General features: G+C 60.2%; 1 pseudogene across 1 annotated transcript; it reads right to left on the reverse strand.

The window, feature by feature from the left end:
- Positions 1–1,587: 1,587 nt before the first annotated feature.
- On the reverse strand, positions 1,588–7,008 carry LOC307098330 (annotated as a pseudogene). The gene is made up of 2 exons: positions 6,954–7,008; positions 1,588–3,447 (listed from the first exon to the last, which is right to left on the reverse strand). The product of its transcript is annotated as an uncharacterized misc_RNA (transcript).
- Between the last annotated feature and the right edge of the window lie 2,332 nt (positions 7,009–9,340).

Consider the following 9,340-nt stretch of genomic DNA (forward strand, 5'->3'; position numbering starts at 1 on the left):
CCTGGGGGCTCAGGGCCCTCCCCTGGGGGGTGGGCTCTCAGGGCCCTCCCCGGGGTGCCCCTGACAAGCGGTTGCCTCTGCTGCTGCAGTTCCCTTCGGGTTACGTGGGACTCCGGTGGCTCAGAGGAACTGCGGGAACCCGTGTGTGACATCCGGACGGCAGACGGTAGCAGGTGAGAAGAGAAGGAAATCGGCTTTTATTTTGTGTGTATGTAAGCACGTGCGTGTGCATGTGCGTGTGTCACTCAGAAGGCTGCTTCATACATGCCCCTGAGGTCACAGTGGCCGAGCGTGTGGGCCCGGTCACGCGTCATGCTGCCCGCCAGCCAGGAGCAGCGCTGGGCTCCGAGCTGAAGTGCGGGCCTGCGTGGGAGGGACCGGGTGGTCCCCGGAACCGAACGGGAGAATCGCTCCTTTTTTTTTTTTTTAATACATTTTATTGATTTTTTACAGAGAGGAAGGGAGAGGGATAGAGAGCTAGAAACATCGATGAGAAAGAAACATGGATCAGTTGCCTCCTGCACACTCCCCACCAGGGATGTGCCTGCAACCAAGGTACATGCCCTTGACCGGAATCGAACCCGGGACCTTTCAGTCCGCAGGCCGAGGCTCTATTCACTGAGCCAACCCGGTTACGGCAGAGAATCGCTCCTTATACATAGTTCCCTGGCCTGGGCCTGTGTCCAGAGGGAGGCAAGGCCAGGCAGGGCCAGTCAGAAGGGCGGGGCAGGCGGGTGGGGGTCGGGGTCGGGGCTGGGGAGGGGTCACCCAGCTTCCAGTTCTTGGGGCCACGCTCTCAGTGCTGGGCGTGGCCTCTCGCTGCTGCTTCCTCTGCAGCCCAGCCATCCGTCCGCCCGCCCGCCCGCCCGGGGTCCCTGTCTGCTCCCGCAAGAGGAAGGGGCAGCTTCGGGCACGGAGCTCAGGCCGAGGGGGCTGCCTCTCCCCCCTCTGTGCGAACGTCCCCTAGAGAGCGGCGGCCCAGCCCTGGCCGGTGTGGCTCATGGACAGAGCGTCAGCCTGCGGACTGAGGGGTCCCGGGTTCGATTCCGGTCAAGGGCATATGCCCGGGTTGTGGGCTCGATCCCCAATGGGGGACGTGTAGGAGGCAGCCAATCAATGATTCTCTCTCATCGATGTTTCTCTCTTTCCCGCTCCCTTCCTCCCTGAAATCAATTAAATATACGTACATAAGAAATGATGGCCTAGAGGGGTGCGAGGGGCCACGGCCAGGAGAGTGACCCAGGAGACAGAGGGCCAGAGAGGGGAGTGGATTAGCTGGGTCCCAACTCCCCACCCCATGTCCCCATGTCCTGGGAGAGAGAGAGAGAGAGAGAGAGAGAGAGAGAGAGAGAGAGAGGGAGACAGGGGATATCCCAGCCCAGCCTCTCCTGGGGCGAACGGTCAGGCACTCCTAGCTTCTGAAATGGATATGAATTTAATGCTAAAATAAAACCCTTTCTCCAGCCAAACGTCACATGCAATAGACGAGCCAACAGAACGCCCAGAGCGCTGTGCGGCCTCGCTTTACCGTGCCCCCCCCCCAACAAACACGGCTGCTGCGCATCACCGATCACGGGCACGTGGGGCTTTCTTGTTTATTTCTCTTAGGCCAGTGGCCGGCAAACCCATTCGTCAACAGAGCCAAATATCAACAGTACCACGATTGAAATTTCTTTTGAGAGCCACATTTTTTAAACTTAAACTTCTTCTAACGCCACTTCTTCAACATAGACTCGCCCAGGCCGTGGTATTTTGTGGAAGAGCCACACTCAAGGGGCCAAAGAGCCGCAGGTGGCTCGCGAGCCGCAGCTTGCCGACCACGGTTTAGGAAGATGCTCCCACGGCCAGGCTAGGTCTTTCACTCTGAAAAACGTGTCGGGGCGAGGTGAAATGGGTATCTTCGGAGTAAACACAAGCAGCGCGCACCCCGGACGCAGTTTAGACCCTAAAACACATTGCGAACGGGAGCCGGGGAAGCCGCGGGCATCGCAGCGGAGGCTGGACAGAGAACCCGCGTGTTCCGCTTCTCTGTGGACATCCGTGTCCCTGTTCGTCACACACAACATGTCCTGCTCGGCCCAATGAGGGAGTCACCGCCGGCGGCTGAGAGAATTTCTGCAAAAAAACACTCGGTCACGAGGGGCCACTTCCCTCCAGCGACCAACCATTTCCTGGAAAATAACAGAAAAGCAGAGCGACCGGGTATGGAAACTTCTCGCATCGCAGGTTTAAGTATTCGAAAGGCAAACAGTAAAACTACCAGCTCCCCAAGTCCTTTTATTTTCCTTCCGCTGGAGAAGGCGGCTTTGAGCCCTTTGGGAGGGCAGCTGGGTGTCCCCCGTCCCCCCCCCCCCCCGCCCCCCAGGGTCACAATATCCCTCTGGAGCCGCCCTGGCCGGTCAAACTACATTTAGAGAGAAGAGGGGGGTCTTACTGCTGCAAGGCAAGGCCGTGCATGAGGGGGACCCACGCAAACCTCACTGAATCGAAAGCTAAACTGTAGTTCACGTTCCTCGACCAGTTGATTTCAAATGTCTGATGATGTGGATTAAAAAAAAACACCCTCTGTCACAAACGCGACGTGAAGAACGGCTGGCGCGCTCCCCACGCGGGGACATGGGAGATTTTGGTTCCTAAAGCACCGTCGGAGGGACGCAGGTGCCAAGTGCTCGCTGCGGGGTGAGGCCCAGGCGGCTGGGGGGTGAACGGGCCGGTGGGGGGTCCGGGCTCCCCGTCGCGAACCGGGGCGCGCCCTGGCGATGCTGCGCCGCTGCGCCTGAGCCGACGAATCTCCCCGACGGCCACGTCCCCGGGGCGCTCCTGGGCGCCGCGCGCGCCCCCGCCTCGGGCGGGGCCAGGGCCTCCATCTCGCGCACCCCCTGCGCGAACACCGGGTCCACCCTCCGCTTGCTCTTGGCCGTGACCTCCAGGAACGGGCAGCACCCGGCGCTCGGCGTCCAGGTCGGCCTTGGTGCCCACGAGCACGAGCGGCGCGGCCCCGCCGCGAAGGAGGCCCCGCCGCACACGCCGCAGAGCACCACGCGGCCGTCGCTGTGGCGGATGTGCAGGTCCCGGAGCGTGACCGGTGCTCGGCGCCCGCCGGGTCCACGATCCCCAGCAGCGCGGGGATCCGCTGGCTGAACAGCTCCTGCACCGACGGCTCGCACCGCGCGGGGAAGCGGCCGCACGCGAACTGCGTGGCCAGCGCCGTCTGGCCCGCGGCCCCGCTGCCCCGCAGCACCACCCGGGAGCCCTCGGCGGGCCGGCCAGGGCCACGCACTGCGCGGCGGAGGGAGGCGAGGAACGGCGCGCGGGGCTGGGGGGGCGGGGGAGGGAGGGACCGAGGGCAGGGGAGCGGACGCGGGGAAAGGGGACCCCGCGGGTGGGTCCCCGCAGGCGGGCCGGCGGGCGTCTTCGGTTTCGCCAGGCCCCGATCTGCGCCCCGCGCTGGGGCTCACCCCGCGCCTCCGCCCCTCGCTCCTCTCCGGTGTCTGCCAGCCCCGCCCGGAGGCTCCACGTCCGCCCGCCCCTCAACGCAGACTCGGATCCCGCGCTGCCAGGCCCCGCGGCCTTCCTCCCACCGGTTCCGGGACGCGCAGCCGCCCTCCGAGGTCCAGGCCCCCGGCTCGGCCTCCCGGGAAGAGCCCCTCGGTCTGCGGCCCAGAAGGTAACCCGATCCTCCCACCCGGGGAGCTGCACGCTTCCCCCTCCCGGATCCTGGTGGCCGGAAGCCAGGCTGGCCTCGCTCAAGGTCAGGCCTGACTGGCTGCACAGCTGGGGCCCCTCTCCAGGCAGGGAGGGCCCAGAAGGGGGGAGGACCCCAGAAAGAGGTAAGGGGGGGGGAGCTTTAGAGGAAGAGTCTCCTGTGACTCCTGGCCCCTCCTGAACCGGGGTCCCTCCTTCCCTTCGCTCTGCCTCCCTCCAGCCCCTCTTGTCGCTGAGCAGCGCTCAGGGGACCTTGCTAAAAGGTCATTCACACTTCACTGCCCCCCAGGACCCGCCCCCGGTGCCCTCCTGGCCTAGACGGGGCGGGGGGGGGGGGGGGCCGGCGCATAGCTGCCATCCACCTGCTCCCTTTTCACCTTGAAGAGTGCACCTGTGCATAAAGGTGGGAGCCTGGGGAAGGGGGTCTGGGGGTGGGGGCGGGGAGGTGGGGAGGCTGGGGGGTGGGGGCCGGGACAGTGGGTCCAGGCCGAGAGTCCTGGGATTGGTCACCTGAGGAAACGCCCACCCTCTGTCTCAGGCAGCAGATGCCTTAGGACAGTGGTCGGCAAACTCATTAGTCAACAGAGCCAAATATCAACAGTACAACGATTGAAATTTCTTTTGAGAGCCGAAAACCGACTTCTGCACATGGGCACGAAGTTTCAATCGCACTGTACGTGCGCGCCCGCACGTGGTATTTTGTGGAAGAGCCACACTCAAGGAGCCAAAGAGCCGCATGTGGCTCTCGAGCCGCGGTTTGCTGACCACTGCCTTAGGACTTCAGGGCACCTGGGGGCTGGCTGCAGGGGGAAACCACGCTTTCCCTTTCCCTGTGCTGGGGTGCCCTGACCCCCCTCTGACGCTGCCCAGCCTGAATGCCCTGCCTCTCTGGCAGCACAGGCCTGAGATGAAGTTCAAGGGCCTCAGGCTGCATCTTCCCGCCGGTCTGGGGCCATCACAGAAGGCGCGTCTCTAGCCCAGCGCACAGACCCTCTCTCCTGTGGAACGGGAACCCCGCAGCCCACACCTGGGCTTCTAACCACAAGGCACGCTCTGACTGCCTGCAACAAACGGAAAGCCAATTAGAAAACACGGGCGCGGCAGGCACCCTCGGAGAAACGGAGTTCAGTCCAGGCTCCGGCAGCTCCCCCGGTGCCGTCTGAGGGCCACGGGCAGCTCCCTGTGGGAAAAGGCACAGGACACACGGGACCGCACCCCTGGAGCGGGGCCGGTGAGGCCGGGCCGGGAAAGCTCGCCCAGAAAGGCAGGGCTGGGCCTGAGCAGCGCTGTGACGTCATTACGCGTTAGGTGTTGAAAGAAACGATGTTTGTTGTGAATCCTCACCTGAGGATAATTCCCCATTGATTTTTAGAGCGAGTGGAAGAGAGAGGGAGAGGCGGAGAGAAACACCGAGGTGAGAGACACACAACCTTGGTTGCCTCCTGCACGAGCCCTGACCAGGGCCTCAATCGGGGAAGAGCCTGCAACTGAGCTACATGCCCTTGACCAGAATCGAACCCGAGACCCTTCGGTCGGCCGCCGCTTTATCCACTGAGCCGAATGGGATAAAGAAATAAAGTTTTTTGGGTTTTTAAAAAATATATTTTATTGATTTTTTACAGAGAGGAAGAGAGAGGGATAGAGAGTTAGAAACATTTATGAGAGAGAAACATCAATCAGCTGCCTCCTGCACACTCCCCACTGGGGATGTGCCCGCAACCAAGGTACACGCCCTTGACCAGAATCGAACCTGGGACCCTTGAGTCCGCAGGCCGACGCTCTATCCACTGAGCCAAACCGGTTAGGGCAGAAGTAAAGTTTTTAAAAAGCTGAAAAAACCTGAGCAAGGAACAAGACACCATAAAGTGTGGTCGAGTAACTTGAAAGCTCCCCTCCCCCCAAAAAATCTCCTAGGAATGGAAAACGTAATAATTTACTGTGTTAAGTAACATAACCCCCTTGAAAGGTTAAGCAGGAGATCAGACAGGCTGAAGGGAGGACAAGCCCAGCATTGCTCGGCGATGGAGGAGCCTGCGGGAGACGGCGCCTCAGGTGCGCAGGCTGTCCGACTCATAGAACCCTCCGGAAACTGATAGTTCATCTGAGCCGTCATTCTTTTCAAGTCTTTTCAAGCCATTAGCAAAACTCAGACAACCCCACAGTCCCGATGACCAGCACTTCAATGCAACTAAGCCCCCGCCCCATGTAAATCCACGTGTCCCCTTCCGCCTGAAGCCATCCTCACCCACACCTGGGAGTCATTAGCATGTCACCGGCCGGGCCCCCACCGGCCCCCACACCTGCAGCAGCAAAGCTCTCACTGGGGAGTGAAGAGGGCGTGGTCTACCTTAGACTCCACCCTGAAGTTCTCTTTCTAGAGCAGTGGTTCCCAACCTTCCTAATGCCGCGACCCTCTCATACAGCTCCTCACGTGTGGTGACCCCCAACGATGAAATTATTTTCGTTGCTACTTCAGAACTGTAATTTTGCTACTGTTAATGAGTCGTAATGTAAATATCTGTGTTTTCCGATGGTCTTAGGCTCTACAGCAGCAGTTCTTAACCTGTGGGGCGCCTAAGACCAGGGGTCCTCAAACTTTTTAAACAGGGGCCAGTTCACTGTCCCTCAGACCGTTGGAGGGCCGGACTATAGTTTAAAAAAAAACTATGAACAAATTTCTATGCACACTGCACATGTCTTATTTTGAAGTAAAAAAAACAAAACGGCAAAAACACCCGCATGTGGCCCGCGGGCCGTAGTTTGAGGACGCCTGCCTAAGACCATCGGAAAACACAGATATTTACATTACGATTCATAACAGTAGCAAAATTACAGTTCTGAAGTAGCCACGAAAATAATGTTATGGTTGGGGGTCACCACAACAGGAGGGACCCTATGAGAGGGCCGCGGCGTGAGGAAGGTTGGGAACCACTGGTTCAGAGGACGCTGCCGCCACCTCCTGGCCACGGGCGGAAGTGGCCGTTGGCAGGGACCGTGGCTCACCTGGTGGCATCTGTGCCCAGGTGAAGCCCGGGGAGCGGAACCGGGGACTTCCCTCAGCAGAGAGGGGAACCCCTGCTCACACAGGCGGCTTCCTGAGTAACATGTCAGGGCACATGTGGAGGCTCAGCGTTCTCTCAGAGAATGCCTCTAAACCGCAGACGGCCGGGCACAGAAGGAGTGATGACAGGGCACCGGGCGCCCCTCACGGCCAGCACTGCTCCGCCTCTGAGGTTCCTCACACTCACCACTCACAGCCCCGCGGACAGTGGCCTGCGCGGGTCTCAGATCCACTGGGGACATGCACTGCCCGTGGGAGCCGGGGCGGGCTCCTGCGGCACGCGGCCCTGTCAGCGTGTGCCGCTCTGTGCAGCGCGGGGGTGCAGATCTAGCGATAAACTCAGGAATCCTGGTTAAGTTTGCATGTCAGATAAAACAGACTTTTTCGTTATGTCTGTATGAATACAATACTTAGGATATATTTATAGTTAAAAAGTTATTTGTTCTGCCTGGCCAGCATGGCTCAGTGGCTGAGCGTTGACCTATGAACCAGGAGGTCACACAGTTCAATTCCCAGTCAGGGCACAGCCCCGGGTACGGGCTCGATCCCAGTTTGGGGCGTGCAGGAGGCAGCCGATCCATGATTCTCTCTCATCATTGATGTTTCTCTCTCCCTCTCCCTTCCTCTCTGAAATCAATAAAAATATATTTTTTAAAAAACTGAAATTGAGCCCTAACCGGTTTGGCTCAGTGGATAGAGCGTCGGCCTTCGGACTGAAGGGTCGCAGGTTCGATTCCGGTCAAGGGCATGTGCCTTGGTTGCAGGCACATCCCCAGTAGTAGTTGTGCGGGAGGCAGCTGATCGATGTTTTTCTCTCAACGATGTTTCTAGCTCTCTATCCCTCTCCCTTCCTCTCTGTAAAAAAACAATAAAATACATTTTTAAAAAAACACACTGAAATTGAGATTATTTTTTTGGTGCCGGAGTCTCCCTTCCCTCTTTGCTTTCTGTCCCTGTCATCCCCCAGTGTGACCAGTGTGACCAGTGTGACGAGGGTGACGGGCCACAGGTGGGAAAGCCCAGTGTCCCAGGTCGCTCTGGGCCTGCTCTGCTGCCTCCGCTCAGGCTGCTGTGACAACACCACGGCCGGGGGCAGAGGGCCTCACACAACAGGAGTTCCTTCCTCACAGCCTGGACACTGGACGCCCAAGGTCAAGGCCCTGGCAGGTGGGGTGCCTGGTGAGGCCCCTTCCTGGGCCACGGGCTCGGTCATTGGCTGTGTCCTCGCACGCGGAAGATGGAGGGAGTCTCCGGGTCTGGTTCAGAAGCCCCTCTCCCGGGCCTGCCGACGGCTGGCCGCGTCCTCCGTGTCCTCAGGGCCGTCCCTCTGCGCGTGTCCCAACCTCTTCTCATAGAGACCCTGGGCCACCCCACTGACCGCTTCCCGGCTTGGTCACCTCTGTCGGGACTGTCCCCTAATAAGTCCCTGGGAGACTCTGGGCTTGGGACTCCAACCTGTTCCTCGGGGGAGGGGTCCCAATCCAGCCCACGGCATGGGTGCTGGAGCTTAAAGCAGGCGAAGCAAACACCGTCTGGGACCCTTGGGGTCTCAGGGCCCAGGGACCAGAGCACAGCCCGGCCCAGCAGGACCCTCACGCCGGGAGCCCTGGCCGCGGCCGCCCCTCACCCCAAACCACTGCGGAGACACCCCGCCAGGCTCCCACAGACCCTCGGAGCGCCTTCCCCGGAGGCGCATGGAGGTTCCGGCGCTCAGGTCAACACCCAACAGCTTGGCCCAGAGCAGATGGGACGCGCTCATGGCCAAAGCCTTCCCCTTTCACCCCCTCCTCCCCCTAGAAGCCACCCGCCGTGGGGGCTGCCAGCTTCATTCAGCAAATGCGTTCTTATAAACACTGCCCCAGATTCCCAGCCGGACCAGGACTCCCCAGGCAGGCGAGGGTGTGCTGGGCTGAATGTAAATGTTGCTTTTTAAAAGCAGAAAGCTTGGAAGCGAACTTGGGCCACTGTCTCCCGCGCAGAGGATGGTGCAGGCACCGGCCGGAGGCCTCGGCCCAGGCAGGACCCCGCCAGGACCCCGCCGGCCACGTGCCTTGTCCCGTCCGCTCCCCCGGCTGGATGCCGACTCACGGGACCACTGCAGAAAGCTCTGGGCTTACACTTTAACAACCTGCCTTCTCTCCTAGACCTTGTGACCTGATCCTCCATGCCCTGTCCGCGGGAACCCACTAGTGCATGCTAGCCATAGACTCACTTTCCCCTTTCCCCTCAACACCCCTCACATAGGGCTTGACCCCCAAAGCAAAGGACGTAGGGAGGAGGAGCCGGGAGAAACCGGGGACCCACACAGCACTTAGGGTCACTCTTTTCTTCTTTCCTTTTTTATTGATGTCAGAGAGGAAGGGAGAGGGAGAGAGAAACATCAATGATGAGAATCATTGATCGGCTGCCTCCTACTGGGGATCAAGGACCCCACCAGGGCCTGTGCCCTGACCAGGAATTGAACCACGGCCTCCTGGTTCATAGGTCGGTGCTCAACCACTGAGCCACACCAGCCGGGCTGGGTCACTCTTCCCTTTGACCTTTGCCTCTGGAGTCATGGAGGTCGAGTGAGGG

The sequence above is a fragment of the Cnephaeus nilssonii genome, assembly GCF_951640355.1.
Source record: "Cnephaeus nilssonii genome assembly, chromosome: 4".
NCBI classification, from domain to species: Eukaryota; Metazoa; Chordata; class Mammalia; order Chiroptera; family Vespertilionidae; genus Cnephaeus; species Cnephaeus nilssonii.